Consider the following 8,096-nt stretch of genomic DNA (forward strand, 5'->3'; position numbering starts at 1 on the left):
ATATTTTAATAATTGTTTTATGTAATTATCCTTCTCGCTAACTACAACTTCAACTCCCTGAGGGGAGAGACCATAGACCTCATAGCTCCCTAGCACATGGCGAGAGGATATATGTGTTAACAATGATGATGACTAAACTCAAAAAGAAAGCTATGATCATCTGTCTGCAGACAATCTATCAGTGACCCTCACAAACACAATTTCCCCAGGAAAACAACACCAAAGAGGAAGATAAAGGAAGCAAGTATACAGGCCTACCGCATAGTTTTCATTGTCTGCCACTTAATTTCTTTTACATTTGACCTGGGCATGTGGGAATTATGAAAACACATTTAAAACTGTAAAGTATTGCATAAATAGAAAGTATTTATCATTAAGATCCTGGCCGCGATGCCTGGAATGTTTAAGAATTCTCGGCATGATTTCTAAAAGTCCAGAGAAAGAGTTGTACTGAAGCAGTGGTTCTCAACTGGGGACAATTTTGGCCCCCAACCCCAGGGGACATTTGGCGATGTCTGGAGACATTTTTGGTTGTCACAAGTGAGAGGGTGCTGCAGGTTTCCAGTGCAGAGAGGTCAGGGATGCCACTCAACCTCACACAATGCACAGGATGTGTGTCCACAACAAGGAGCTATCCGGCCCCCAAAGTCAGTAGTGCCGAAGGTGAGAAGCCTTGTCTTAGAGGAAGCCCTCCAGGGATGAGGACTGACCCTTTCTGTGTGGGGCTGGGAGACGAGCTGCTCACTTCCTCGGACAGATTGCCCCATGTCCTCTCTTGTTCACAGTGTTCCGATACCTGTTCCTATGCTCCATAATTCCTCTTCTGTTCAGTTCCCAGATGATCTTTTAAATGTCTGTTATCAATATGCCAAGCCTAGGATGTCTGGGAATGAACCTATCCGTATACAGATGTTTTGAAACTACTCTGATTTCTCTAAGACAGAAAATACTGATAAACTCCAGAAGTTAATGAAGTCAACCTGTAACTCTGCATATAGGAGGACGCAATGCATACTACACTAAGAACAACAGTAACAACAACATTTGATGCTTCATTTAATTAGAACAGTGAGTGTATCTGAGCAGTATGAATAACCAAATTAAAAATCTTTCTCATCAACTGAAAATTCAGAGAGTTAGGTATTTACTAAAAACTTATGGAGATGAAAACAGCCTGGACTATTTCAGCCTTTGAGAAAATTTTTTTTCTTTGTACATGCATGTTTTTGCTCTTATGATATTTCTGATCAAGGATTGCCATTGAACTAAAAACAATAGATGGGAATGTCTTCGTTTTTAAGCCCTAGTTAAGCTATGACAGCTAACTGCTAACAAAATACTCTAGGAAAAACAAATATGAATTGTAAAGCACTACAAAGTGGTGCATGAAAAGAAGATCATTTATTTTTTAAAAATTTAAATATGCCTTTATTTGAAAAGAGAAAAACATAATAAAACACGGTATAATCCAATACCAAATCATGGTATAGTCTTTGAACAAATTTTTCCTTCTCTCTGGGCCTCTGTCTTCTCACTTTAAAACAGGAAGGTCAGATTAACTGACGCTCTCCCACAGAGCTCTCCCAGGTCTAAAATCCTCTGAATGTATGATTCTATAGACTGTTTCTTAATGGATCTCTTTCGGAGATAAGAAGATGGGCTTGTGGACAAATCTTTTGAGTAGGTGACTTAAACTAGTGGTCCTCAATTCTGACTAGACAAAGGAATCACCTCGGAGCTTTAAAAAAATAATGGTGATAACTCCCCTCCCCCCAACAGACACCAGTTTCTGATTTCATTGGCCTAGGATGGAATCCAAGCATATTTTGAATGCTCTCCAGGGGATTCTAATGTGCGGCCAGCGGTAAGATCTACAGATTTAGACAAGGGTTAAGACCGGTGCAGCCAGGACCCAGGCAGGTAAGATACAGGAGCAAGGCAGATTGGGCATAAAGAGCTGGAGAACACGTGTCCCATCTATCTCAGTAGGAATAAGCCAGATCTTTTGATTTTTGTTTCAAGAAATGCTGGAATTTTAAGTAAAATTCTGATATTTAAATGTTGACAATTAATTTCAAACAATTTTAAAAGCAAGTGTAGGTCACGCAATATATACCCGTAGGCTTCATTTGGTTCTATAGCCACCAGTCTGCAACATGAACAAAACCAGTTCAATAAATCCAACTCGACTTTTTCTCTCTACTCTGTCCTATCCTTGTCCCACTCAGAGCCCCCTCCTCCCATACCTGGGGCCACAGCCTGTCCCTTTCCTTTTCCTTTCCATTGTCTCTTTCTGTTCCAATCTTCTTCGTCACTCCTAAGAGATGGAAAGTGAGATCCGCACATTAAATCTTTATGCGGCCCTGCTGTATCTCTGGGCAGTCTTCTACGTCTGGGAAAACTCAGGTTAGAAATTGTAACCTGAGGCTGTGACTCCATGATGTCAACAACCGGTTGGTTTAGTCGAATCAGAAGAAAAGTCACTCAAGCTCACAATTTTGCGTAACTAGGACTTTATCAAACAACATATGGAGGTCTTGATTTGATTTCTGATTTGCATATTAGAATTATCCCTCGTGTTATTTTTTTGAAAAAATTCCCATATCTGGGCTCTACCCAAGGCCAACTAAATCTGACTCTCTGGACATGGAGTCTCGGCACTGGTAGCTTGTAAAAGACCCCAGGTGAGTCTAATGTGAAGCCAGAGTTGAGAATCACTAATCTAAACCTACTGATTAGCAGTGAGTTTAACTCCAGATGCTTATCATCTGGAATAGTTCTTTTAACTTGTTCAAGGATTTTCTTAGCTCTGTTCTCATTGTATCTTCACAACTCTGTGAGTTCAGCAGCTCAGACACTATGCTTAGCATGGGACAGATGAGAAAATGAGGCATGAAGATGTTAAATGAGTTTCTCAAGCACACCCAGCTAATTATTGACAAAGACATTGTAACTTCACTTGAGGCAGAGTTCTGGGGCTTGCAAAGTTTCCCCAAACCATGGTGCCTTCCCAGTCACTGAACTCCTTTACTGTTAGTTAATAACTCTAACGTACAGGTGGTCTCTAGAAAACCAAGGAATATAATGAGATCATATTTCAGAAATAAGTATAACCATGTTTTTAGAAGACTCAATTTCAGGGTAGTGTTCCAAGGTGTCATTTTCTGAAGTCTACGATGCAATTTTGAATGTGCTGACATGATTCCCCTACCCCAACCCTTCCTTTCAGAGCTGCATATTCTCCCAGAGCCTGAAAAGATTCAGAGAGTTTCCATTAAGATATTATTTTCAGAAAAGTATTTTTAAATGCTTACATATTTACAGAATATCAGAGGTAAGGGGAGCTTTACTGATCCTACTTTCCTCACCCTCTCTGATAGAGGAGAAACCTGAAGTCTCTTTAATTCAATATATGTGGAGTGCAACACCATGCCAAGCACTTTGCATCCATTATCTTAATGAAATCCTCAGGATAACTCAATAAGATGAGTACCACTACCACGACCATCATCATCATTCCCATCATCATTTCCATTTAACAATTAAAAAAACCCCTGAGGTTTAGCAATGCTAAACAACTTGTCAAAGGTCCCGTCCCACCACCCCCTCTCCCCCCACTCCCTCCCCCCTCCCGCTGGTAAATTGAGACCTGGGATTTACATTTGATTTGAAGCCTATGGCATTATTCTCCACTTTCCATCATCAGGAGTGACAATAGTGCAAACAGTGAAAGATAAATCATTATGAAAATGCCAAGAGGTGATCAGCAAACACTAATTTGAAGAGGTAGAGAAGTGATGTTTGGGCCAGGCCTTCACAAATATATAGGATTTCAGTAGACATTCCAGTCTGCAATCAACACCAATATTGAAGCAGAAAAGTGACAGGGAGGGCATAGGGTGAACTGGGAGAAAGAGAGGATAAGAGGAGAGGGTAAGAGGCGAGGAGACAGACTGTGGAGGGCCCTGAGTGTCTGGCTGAGGAGTTTTAGACTTTAATGAAGGCAATGGGAACACACTAAAGGTACTTAAAAGCAAGGTCATGGAAAAATGTGAACTGCGTTCTGGAAAAACAGATCTCATGCAAGTGTCAATATTGAACTTGGGGAGCAGACCTTGGTATGGAGGAGACCAACCAGAAAGCCTACATGCCTCACTAACCGGCTTCTTCACTCTTAACCACGTGTCGCGCTTGCATCTTCCTCCCCTGAGCGCTGGTTTCCTCAGGACACCTCCATGTCTGTTTCATGATTCTTGTATCTCAATGCACTACTTGAATTGCCATGTCTAGGTCAGGTGACAGGGACCTGAACTTGGGCAGTGGAAGTGAAGATGAGAAGGCAACTTTGAGGAGCATTTGCAAAGGCCTGGTAACTGCTCAGGAGTGGAGGGAGAGGGTAAGAGAGAAAAAGGAGCAGAGTAGGAAAAAACCCTACTGTTTCAACTTAGGAGAAGGGGCACAAATAACGAGACATAGACAGGAAAGGATGGCAACAATAGCATAAAGAGGTGAACAATGTGGCTTGGCCAAGATCTCAATCTGACGGGCGTTTATCAAGCAGCGGCTCTGTGTTGGGCATTAGGGGAACAATAACCAGTAAGACTGGGTTTTGCCCTCAAGTCTTATCCCCCAGAAGGAGGAAAAGACAAGACTAGCAATAGCCAAATGCCTATTCTCCTAGCCTCAGGACAAATGTCACCCCCTCACACAGGCCTGCCCAGAGGGTCATCTCTCTCAAGCACCCTCCCCATGGCAAAATTCTGTTTTATTTCTTCACTGCACTAACAGATACCTCAAATTCAACTGAACGTGCAGGTACTCTTTTCCCCAGGAGAATGGAAGTGTCACAGAAGCACGAACTTTATTTTGTTGGCTGCCTGCCACACATCAAGCTCTCAGTAGGAAACACTTACTGAATACGTTGAAAAAAAAAAATAACTGAATAAACCTCATCAAGGTTAAGACTTCAAACCAGGCGGATTTCCGGATGCCTGAGGCGACATACTGAGAACTAAAGTGACTCTGAAGGGTAAAGCCATTTTGAGGGGGCCCACACGGGATCAGTGGCCACCCTTGGCCGTCTTGCATGGATTTCTGGAGTACCCACCGAGCGTGAGATGTTTAAGAACGAGGCCAGCCGGCCACCTAGCTCAGGTTTTATTTCCGTTGTCCTTCTGACGTCAGAAGCACGAGTTGCCGCACAGTTTCTTCTATCAAGGTGACAAATTACAGCCTTGCTAGGCCCTGCAGCCTACAAACCATAGATTGACTCTCTCCTCCCCCTTATATTAAAAAATTTAAAACCCCCTGCAGAGATGTCAAATCCGCTTCCAAACGCAAATAAATACCGTTTCCTAGCGCTGGGGTCTTTTTCGCTCTTCCTCCATCCATCCCCCTGGACTCGTCTGAGAAAGTACCTGATCCCGGCGGCAATGAGGGTTGCACTGGAGAAACAGTGCTATAAACACCGGCTCCGCGCCGCAGAGCGAGACACAAAGGACTTTCGATTCTAGCACCACCTTCCCGGGCCGAAGACAGCCTGTGAGAGGCACCCCGAAACGACGTGACGCTGTGACCGCGAAATTCTTTTTGCCGCCATATGCACTCGCACCTTCTCTGACTACAGTTTAGCCCAAACCCCGGGGCTGTGGTTCCGCAGGGAACAGCGCCCAGGTAGTCTTATAACCTGTGGGGTCCCAGTGGGTGCTGAGGAGCCCGACGCTCGGGAAGGCGGATTATGGAAGGGGGGTCGCGCCCCGGGGTGCACACTACGACGAAGGAGCTCTTGCCTCCCGGTACCGACGCGGCGAGTTGAAAGGCCTTTTGTGGCGACGTTTAGGGAAGCAAGCGAGGTGCCCGGGGTGGGAGGAGGGGGTGGGAGCGGAGGCGAAGGCAGTCCGCGCCCGGGCCCCGCGCGAGCGATGGCCTTTTGTTCGCCAGCTCCAGCGGATCCCGACTCTCAGTGTGCCCTTCTCTCTTTCTCCCCTTCTTCATTTTGGAAAGAACCTCTTCAGGCCGAGAAGGGGCACTGAGTCACAGCCAGCATCCTTTAGTAACCTCCCCCTGCATCGTCCTACTCTTCGTCGTTACTGAGAGAGGGGCCGAGCTCCAGGAAGGGGAAGAAACCGTGCTTCAGTTTACTGGCGCTCGGTGCCTCCCTTCCCCAGCCGGCGGCCAGTCCCCGAGACACCCTAGGGGACATCACATGCCCTCCTCTGGGCTCTGCAGACACACGGAATTACCCCCAAATGTCCGGGATTCAAACACACCTCGGGTATGCAGTCGCGTCCTCACCTCGGCTGCGCTCTCCCTCCAGGCCGGCGTGGTCCCTGCCCCTCGTATAGTTTAACATATCTGGTGCCACACTCTGCCACTATGAAAACTGACCCAAAAAGTAAGCCACAGCCCACGCAAAGGTGAAATCAGGGGCCCCTGCGCCTCCTTACGCTGCCGCGTGCGTTGGAAAGAACAAGAGACCGGACTTTTCCTTTTCTAAAACCAAAATGCATCCGGCACAGCCGCGCGCTCCTTCCTTCCTTTCGAGCCCGCATGGACGACTTCTACGCTGGCGCCTCCTCTCACATCTAAAACATCCCTTTCCTCCCCGCCGCCACTCCCTCGGCTCTCCGTGGGCACGAAAATCACCTTACCTCGGGCAATAAAGGGAAAAGTCAGGGTGTTCGCCCTTCTGGGATTTTCCCCTGGCCGAGCGATGCCCTTTGTGTCAAGGTCTGGCTGCCTCGGCCGGGAAGAGGTGGCCTCCGTCAGCAAGGGCTGGGCGGGGAAGCTTGGCTTGGCGTGGCGGATTTCCCAGCAAGGTGAAGGGCGGAGGATCGCGGCGACCTTCAAGCGGAGCGGCGTGGCAACCCCAGCCCGCGCGCTCCTTTTCGGGCCGATTGCATCAGCATCTGCCCCCACCACTAACCCCCACCCACACTCTGCTCGCCAGCCTCCCACTTACATCCACACGCTTGGGCGCTGAGGGTCTCGAATCGTAGTCATTCTCCTACTCGCGGGCGCGTCGCCCTTGCGCATCCATGGCTCGTGATGGTTTATCGGGGAAAGTCAGGCCATTCCTCCGCGTCCGCGCGCCGTCGCCTCCCCTCCCGCGCCGGCTCTTTAATCGCAGCTGTGTGTCACTGAGCCGTACCCATCACATGGTGTCTGCTGGCGGCCGCGCCTTGCAGCCTCTCTCTCGCCGCTCGCTGAGGATGTAGCGGCCGTGGCCGGCGGAGATTGAGCATCGGGAAGGGGTGAGGGAGGGGTTGCGGGGAGCGCGTGTGCCTGGCGCACTGGCGGTGGCACCGGCAGCGAAGGCTGTGCGCAGCCTGGACACCTGCCCCACGCCCTCCTGGGGCCCAGCAGCGAGCTCAGAACTCAACTGCGGCGGCAGCTGGAGACTGGGAGCCCGTGGGGATGGAGGTGGGGGCGGCTACGAGGGTGCAAGCGGAGGAAAAGAGGGTTGTGCACTGGGGTGGGGGGCATTTTGGGGTACGGCGGAGCCGGCAGGGGCCGGGGGAGCGAGGGGAGTTGCATTGTGGGAAGGGCGCAGCGTGAGAATGGCCGCGGGAGTGGCTGGTCCACGCGCAGCCCTGCGAGCCGCTGGCAGCGCCTGGAGCTGCGGGCCGCGATGGAGCGATGCCTTGGCTCCGGGAATGGCATCGAGACGGCCTGGGCTGGCGGGGAGGGGGCCGAAGCAGCCGGAGGAGCGCGGCGCGGTCCCCTTTGGAAAGCCTTTGTCCCTCACCCGCAGTGGGAGGTGCCTCCCCTCTTCCGGATCCAGCACCCCCAGCCTTCGCCGGCCCTCCCCGAGATCTGTGCTGTGGAGCTCTGTTTTGGGGACTGGGTGTGACGCGACCCGAAGGATTTGCTGAGCTCGGAGCGCGCCCGTCTAGGCGCGGAGAGGCCGGAGCCCGCTGTCGTCCCCCTGGAGCCCCCCGTATTCCACCCCCGGGTTAACTGACCAGGGCGCTCCAAATCCTGCGGGCAGGAGGAGCGAGGGAGCAGGATGGAGGGCACTGGGGCAGCTGGGCCCTTTCCCTTCCTTTTGCTTACTCTTTGTTTCTGGCATAGCCCCTTTAACTGAGTGGGCACTT

General features: G+C 49.5%; 1 protein-coding gene across 9 annotated transcripts in view; it reads right to left on the reverse strand.

Moving 5' to 3' along the window:
• Positions 1-7,514, reverse strand: part of SLC38A1 (solute carrier family 38 member 1) — a 69,030-nt gene extending 61,516 nt beyond the window's left edge. Inside the window, exon 1 of one of the 9 annotated variants that reach the window (XM_014740928.3) lies at positions 6,962-7,514. The gene's annotated coding sequence lies outside the window, so the exon portion shown is untranslated. Of the gene's footprint in view, positions 1-5,348; positions 6,089-6,269; positions 6,587-6,650 lie in introns of those variants that run through there. The other 8 variants (XM_070270168.1, XM_014740929.3, XM_070270167.1 and 5 more) reach the window with 8 other exon arrangements.
• Positions 7,515-8,096: the final 582 nt, after the last annotated feature.

The sequence above is a fragment of the Equus caballus genome, chromosome 6, assembly GCF_041296265.1.
Source record: "Equus caballus isolate H_3958 breed thoroughbred chromosome 6, TB-T2T, whole genome shotgun sequence".
In the NCBI taxonomy this organism is placed as follows: domain Eukaryota; kingdom Metazoa; phylum Chordata; class Mammalia; order Perissodactyla; family Equidae; genus Equus; species Equus caballus.